The sequence below is a fragment of the Alexandromys fortis genome, unplaced genomic scaffold (assembly GCF_014885135.2).
Source record: "Alexandromys fortis isolate MF-2015 unplaced genomic scaffold, M_Fortis_MF-2015_v1.1 scaffold_0, whole genome shotgun sequence".
Lineage (NCBI taxonomy): Eukaryota > Metazoa > Chordata > Mammalia > Rodentia > Cricetidae > Alexandromys > Alexandromys fortis.
The window spans coordinates 37,800,353-37,808,683 of record NW_026067949.1 but is presented as its reverse complement, the minus strand read 5'-3'; positions in this window follow the sequence as shown (position 1 = coordinate 37,808,683).

Here is an 8,331-nt window from a genome sequence, read left to right as displayed (position 1 = left end):
ACTGGCTTCCTGGGCTGTGCTGCTAGTGTTTACTCTGGCTATGGAGCATTTCAATGGCATTGGAGGGTCTGTTGTTTGTGTGCCCATTCAGGGTTGGGAGAAAAGCAGCTGAGACCATGCCCATGGCTCAGCACTCCCTGCCTGGGCAGGCAGGCAGCAGGATAAGGACTGTTAGGTGTGCACAAGCAGGAGAACATCGCGGGTTTTTGCCACCATACACAGAGATATTTCCAGGATGTGCAGTGTGCTGCAGCTATTACTCAGATAAAAAGGGTTTATTGCTGCCTGCTTATGTTCAGAGTTAAAGTGCTAAGCATGGCTCTTACTTGGTGGCCCCAGAGCTAGCAGAAATGGTATATTCACCATTTTGAAAGTGGAGAGAGGTGGAGCCAGCATCCAGAGAAGCTGCATTCAAGCTGCTTACCATTTTAAAAGCTCTTCAAGATAGTAAAGAATTACAGATATGCAATGAAGACAAATCCAGATGAGTCTTTGAAGTAACCCAGATCTAGAAAGTTGAACATGGTATGTACTCACTCATAAGTGGATACTAGCTGTAAAGCAAAGAATAATGAGCAATAGTCCATGACCCTATAGAAGCTAAGTAACAAGGCGAACCCTAAGAGTACAGCATTCTTAGAAGTCATTTTATTACTATTACTGTAGCAGAACAATAGTATTTGTTTTCTCCTAGGTTTTTGGCCTGTCAATTCTCAGTTTCTTGACCACAGAGAAGTTCTGAGGGTGGATTTCATCTTATGGAGTGGGCCTTAAGGCCAATTGCATATTTTAGTTTGTTAGTCCCACAACTTTTGTGAAACTTTACCAGCAGTGTATCGTATAGACAGGTCAACAGTGTAGATCAAAGGGTTTGTAGATAGATTGGTATTTACCTTTCTCCTTGTATATTGCAGAGTACTTTTTAATACCATTGCCAGTAGGATTGGGTGAACTTAGGCACCAGTTTCTTTGTTTATGTTCAATGATATGTAGATGTTGTCTTCACCAATAGACCTTGCCATCTCTTTTTGAAGAGTACACAGCAGCCTTGGCCATAGCATGAATTTTTTTGGAGGTTTCCATGGGACCCATGGGCCAACAAATCAATTAGATACCAGCCATTTCTGGTACTAGATATTTCTCTTGATTACAAGAGAGGTCTTGGCCTTTGGATCTTTGTTTTTATTTTGTGTTTTGTGTGTGTGTGTGTTTTGTGTTTTTTTTTTGTAATTCCATTTTAATTTCTTTCACATATGTGAAAATTAAAAAAATAAACTTTAAGTGTAGTAGGTTTCCATATAACCCCTTAAATGATCCTTAGATTTCTTCATCCCCCCCTGTACTTCCTTGCTTACCCTCTTAGTCTTCCTCTTCTCAATTTTATCCAGTCACTACGGTTACTCTTCTCTCTGCATACATATATACAATGAAATAAAATAATTAATATAGCTGATATTTGTCTAGTGTTTTCCTTTTTTAAGAAAAACAAGAAATTCTTTTCATACAAATATATACATTCTAACCTCCCCATGAGCTTTGAAGACTAAGTCATAACCATATTACCACAATAAGTGATCATGTGTAACAGGAGATCTTTTTTCATTTTCCTCAGACCGGCCACCTGACATTTCAAAAGATAAGAAGTACTGCTCAGCTTGAATGAACTCAAAAATATCTCCACAAATGTATTTGAACTCAGCCTTTGAAATGTCAATTCAGTACCAAGTGATATAAGTTACTCATTCAAATAAAAGAATATATGTATTATGAGTCTGAAGAAAATTATTTAAAGATATAAAATATAGTTGAAGAATATATTTTGAAGAAAAATGTGATCAAATATTTGAATAGATATTTGTTTCTAAAATTAATTTATATTAGTGTACTTCAAGTTCACAATTAGAAAGATGCCATTATGGAATTTTTCTATCCATGTATTTATATAATTTCTAACTTTTACTATCACATATCTTATTAGCTTATCACTAAAGGTTTGAAAAGTTACATCCATTTCCAATGTTTTTCCTGTGTTCTAACATATATGCCCTCTAGATTTTTTTCTCTGCTACAAATTTAAGCCAGGTCTCATACAGGCTAGGTTAGCGACCCACACCATGGAGAAATATATTGATATTTCCCATTAACCTTTATAATTATACCCAGGTATAATTTTTTACTGGATTGGACTGGTATAGACATAGTTGTGGCTAAAGTCAATGTCATTTAAAAAGCATGATAAGAACTAACTTGTAAAACAAAACAGTTTAACTCGAGTGATATGAATATTTTCACATATGAACCTGCACATGGAAATTCAAAGCAAATATATTTGTGTTATTCCAAAGCTTGAAACCACACGAATGTCCTTTGGTGAGTTAATGATTAAAGAATTAGTGATGTGTCTTGACTCTGAGACACTGTTCAACAATAAGCATGAACAATTAATATACAATCTGCTTGGATGAATTGCAAGGAAATTATGTTGACTGCAAAAAGTTAATCTCAGAAGGAGACAGTGTCATTTCATTTATGTAGCACTCGTGAAAAAGTAAAACAATATTGTTAGGAATTGGTAGGTGATTTCCATTGACTAGGGGGTCAAAGATAAATTCCTGTGAATTCAGACCAATACTTAGGTTTGCTGTAGTGATTGTACAGGTTGGTGATATGATTTGCCTGTTGATTGTTCCATATACAAGTACAGTAAAATTGATGAATATTTCCACATGCTCACAAATAATTTCATGTATTACTGGTGAAATCTGACTCCCCTTATCAATTGTGTTGGCATCAATTTCTTAGGTTGTTCTGTACTATAATATATATGTTTTATATACATATAATATAATTATATGTGTGTATAATTATACATATATGTGTGTGTGCATTAAGTTACATATGGTGAGATTTGAGAAATGATACATGGAATTTCCTTTTCACATTTCTTAGCAACATCCTTTGAATCTATAATTAAGTCAAAAGAAAGTGTTTACCAAAATGTTCCTTTGAATTAAAATTATTTTTGACAAATAAAATCTTAAGAGAAATTCCAATGCTCCAAATGTTTGCGTTGTGGACTCTCATCTCCATTCTGAGTGTTCTTAGTTTCTATTTCATTTGCCCTCATAGGAAGCCTCACAAAGATGCTCTGTAAGATTCAAGGCCTGCTTCCTACAGAAGCCATGGGGTCAGATGGGAAATGCTTTTATTTCTTTAAAGATGTGAAAAATTGGCTTTTACAAAACATCTTTTATTATTGTTTGCTATCTTGAAATGATTCTTTGGCATAAAGGTTGGTTTTATTATATTCTTTAAAGCTTGGGAAAAGGAAAAGTGTCCCCTGAATTTATCTTTTCCGGGAAGAATGACATATTATGTACGCGTACATATAATAAAAGAAAGTACAGATGTATTTTTATGTTTTACAAATTTTTGTTAGATCAGCACATTAAGATCTAAGAATAAGCTTTATTGGTAAACTCCAAATCATGCCTTCAGTTTGTGATTATGCTTCATGTTTAGCATAAATTTTGATGGATGTTTTTCTACAGGGTGTTAGAACTGTTGCTAAATTTAACTCAACAGAAGTATCTTATGGACTCTTTAGTGAAATCAGTCAGCTTTATAAACCATCAACTCCAAACAATGGCAAATTTTCACGATAATCATATGTTCTTTTATTAGTATTTGTCCTTTACAGCTAGAGCTTATCTTTCTTTCTAAAATTTTATAAATTGCACCACGAAGTAAATATGGCATGTTTAAAGAAGCTCAGGAGACAAGAAGGCAGTAGGGAAGGGTTAGATCATAATAGTTACTGTGGATATTTTTGTTATCATTATTGAGTTGTGTGGGTGGGGGCTCTATAAGTGATTTTGTCCAAGGACTGCTCATTAATATGGTGATTTTAGAAATAATCTGTTTTTCTGAAAAAGTAAGAATTTTAGTGCCTGGGAAAAAAAAAAGTTAAAAGTAATCTTCAAGGAGGGACATACACAGGACAATGTATACCAGGAAAATAATTAATGAAAAAAAAAATTCAGTCCTATGTTAGAGTGCAGCGCATAGCACTTAAGAAAACACAAACATGGATTAAATGCTCTCAGTAATTGAGTTAGCTGGAGGGTTTTTCAGAGAATTCACTGAGACATGAAGTGCATGACAAAGCCTATCTCCCTAAGTAATTTTGGAATACTCAGAAATATTGTGGAGATCATAGAAATGTTAGCATCAGACATACGATTGTTCCATGTACATCGAATGGGTGAGAGAAGCTAACGGAAATGGTTGTGGAGAAGAATGCTCATTGGCACCATCTTTTATTCTCTTATCTGCCACTTCCTTCCTTTGCCACCTCTGACTGCTCAGTGTGGAAATGCACACTGCTTTGCCGCACACTTTATTATTTTACTGTTAGTTTATCGCTGCGTGTGTGATAAATGTGAATTGTAGAAAATATAAAGTGAAGAAATTAAAATTACTTCACTGTTCACATATTGGCGTGAGCACAGCATAGACTTATTTATTTATAGTATAGATTACACTTCGTTATTCCTTTGAAAGTTGATATTAGTAGCCATCTTTTTATGTAGACAAACGTACTTCAGAACACGTAAGTAGTTCTGTGATAGTTGTCCTGTGTCATCATTCACTACTTCTCATTGTACACCAGAATGTTACCTATTTATATTCATCAATATCAGCCAGCTTTAATATTTAGTCCAGTTTAACTAATTTGCTGAAAAATTTAAAAGTTTCTGGGCTTAATTAATTAGCCACATTAGAAAGACATGGTAAAATTAATAAAACATGTTACCAATGAGGCTCCTAATTAGCATGCTACCAAAGTACACGAGATAGTCATTGCTGAATTTTACCTAGCATCCTGTTTCACAGGCTGTCATCAATGGCTGTAAAACCTGCTCACAATGATCTCTGTTTTTCCTTATACCATGAAGAAAATCTAGTAGTTTTTGCTCCTAGCAAACTACTACTTATGTTATAAAAATGTGATATTGTGTGAGTTAATTAGTTATGTTTTAAGTCAGCGTAGTACTGAACTTAATACACTGTCCTGAGATTATAGGATTTATCATAGTTTATTTTTTATGTAATATTACATGCATGTATAGTCCAGAATATTGCTCTGAATTGAATGGCATTTTACCTCTCATAACAGCATCATTTTGAGGATGCTTTTCGACTTCTTTAGCCTCAAGAGTCCTTATTATTTCACTGTTCCCTTCTTTCCATGAGGCCAGTTGTCCAAGACGCTGGAGGCAAGCACAGCCACCAAAGAACATCCTACTAAGTCAGTTTGGTTCCTCATAAACTATAGCGGCCTTGTTCTTGCACTGTATTGCAATTTCCTCAAACTTTGAATGTTGGTGTGAAGATCATTAAGGAATAAACCAGCATGAGCCACTGTGGCTCTTGAGCTTTCTGCAGTTTATTTGAACATCGTTTCCTTCTTTATTACAGACTTCCTTTAACAACACTGTGGACACTACTTTGCTCTTAAAATTCAAAGAAAAGGGAGAGTTTTTCAGTGATTATAATATACGTGCCTATTAAAATAAATTAATATTTTTGTTACATCTTCATTTTTGTTAAAGAAAAATTATATTTCTGAACCTTTACTCATTTCTTTTTACCTATTTCTTTTTTAATTTTTTGTATTATGTATGGATGCATATATGTATGTATATATGTATATATGTGGGATGCCAGTGTGTACATGTGTCATAGGGGTGTCCCACAACCTAAAGTGGGCATCAGTTACTCACTATGGATACTGGGAACTAAACTCATGTTCTCTGGAAGAATATAAAGTGCTTTTGAACAACTAATTCATCTCTTGAGCCCTGTTTAGCAATTTCTTAATATGCAATTATTCACTGGCTTTTAGCTTAAACCCCCAAATGATAAGCAACAACCTGTAAATAAAATATAATTTCCCATTAAATCTTAGAAATGTGGATCATTAGTGGAGAGAATGGAATCTAGATGTTTAGGGAAAACAACTTAATGATAAATTAATATTGAATAAGTCATTCAATATTACATTCATTAAATAAAAATTCAGGATATAAAAAGTGTACTATTAGTGTGTCTTTGAATTTTAAAGGCTCAATCATTTAAATATACTGTCAATATTTGTCTTTCAGATCAAAATAATTAATATCACCAAACAACAAATCATGAATCCTAGAAAACAACTCCACCGCTGCAATTTAAGGTTTCTTTAGACCATCTTATGATGAATTGCTTCCCTCTTCCTTTTATCTAAATTCCTTCTGAAAAGAATGACACAAAAATGGCAAAAGTCATCTAAGTCAAAAGAATGTGGAGATTGTTGTTTTCTATAATGGTTTATAGATGAGTTTTATGTCATTTATCTGCGCTAATGTTATCTTTCCACATTGCTTAATCCTGATGGTCAATTATCTTCACTATATCTACACACACACACACACACACACACACACACACACACACACACACACACAGTGCTATACTATACATCTTTGCAATTGCTGATTTTTCTCTCCAAGAAGTGCTTATTGATATATCAGGTGTCTTTATTTCCCTATTAATTCATCCTCTGTTCACTATGCTATTTGATTTTGTTTTTCATTTGTTTTAAATCAATCTTAAAAGTATAATGGTTTCTCAGACTGTTCCCATTATTGTGGAATTTTGAGATATGTTTAAGCACATTTGTTCTTTACACCTGTTACATTATAAAGCCAGTACTTGTGTTAAAATTCAATTGTTCTACCAGATATGTCACCTAAGCTGGTTCCCTCATTTTCTCATTAACATAGGGCTAATAATTACACCCACTGATACTATGGGTGAAGTGATTTTTGCGAAATCATCAAATAGTGCTTTCCAGAGAGTAAGTTTTTAGTAAATGATATAATGCTGTTGTTAAGATTGCTTTTATTCTATCTTAAATGTAGAAAACATATGTGCAAACTTTTGAACTCATTTAATATATCTACAATACTGAAAATACAAGAAAACTCTCAGATGTCCTGTCAATCTTAGTTGACATAATTTTCTCAGATGAAACAAAAATTAATAAATAAATAAAATAAAACAAACAATAATCCAATTGTTAGCAAATCCATAAAAGCTTTAGTTTTCTAAGGAGAAATCAGAAATCTTCTCATCTTGAAACATGATTTCTATGACTAATACAGATGATACAACATCCAAACCAATGCAACATCCTAACATTTAGTCATGCAAAGTTTTAGGCATGAGAGAAAAAAAAAAAGTCTAGTTTGTATTCAATGCCTTGGTGTTCTAAGATGAAGTTCGTGCCAAGAAAATAATATATGGCCAAAAGTACAAGGTTTTTAAAATTGAGGCCAAAGTCAAACTACCAACAAGGCTTTCTCTGATTAACAATACTTTTGTAGAAATAAAATTTTATCATTGTCTTTGGTGATTTCTTTTACAGCTGTTATTTCTTTCAAACGTATGTGATAAAGACTATTAAAAGAATACTGGGCCAATACAGTATTTTATATTATTTATTCTTTGGTCATATGACCAATGCCCAAGAAAATCTTGGACATACTTGGTTTAGATTTTGTGTCATTGTTATATATCTATATGTAGATATATAGATATCTGTGTGTGTGTCATTAGACAACTTTCTTTATATTTACATCCAAAAACTATTGACATTGTGTTAATTTATAGAAATTACAAGCTGTGGATCCTTCCAAGAAACAAACCAACTCATTATCTTGTCAGGAAAACCTCAGACCTGAATACCTGGCTTTTTTTCGATACTAAGATGCAGTTCAGTGTCTAGTGAGGGCGTTTAATGTCTGATGAGGAGATTTCTATAGAAAGGTGTAACAGACACTAAGTCAGAGAAGCAGGAGACATTTCAGAAAAACAAAACATTTAAAATTTCATTTAACCATATACAGAAAGTTTTTCTAATCATTTGGTGATATAAGAATATAAACTTTAGGCTGAATAAATTTGATGTCTATATAGTTGATATTAAATAGTTACACATTATTTACTCTTCTAGACTGATAGCACACACACGCACACACACACAAATGTAGAGAATAAGGAGGCAGTGGGAGCTTAGAGATCCTCTTCGTAAATCCCTGATCTCATCAGTGAGAACACTGAGGCCTAAAGCAGTAACCACATGCTTAATGGCCACTACAATGCCTGTATTAGCTTTAGCATGGACGGAAAAGCTTTAGATTCTTTTGCTGCCATTCCTTAAAGAAATTCCAAAGTAGCTCAGCTATGAACAGAGGTAGGGGAAAAGCTCACATTTTGAATGATCTT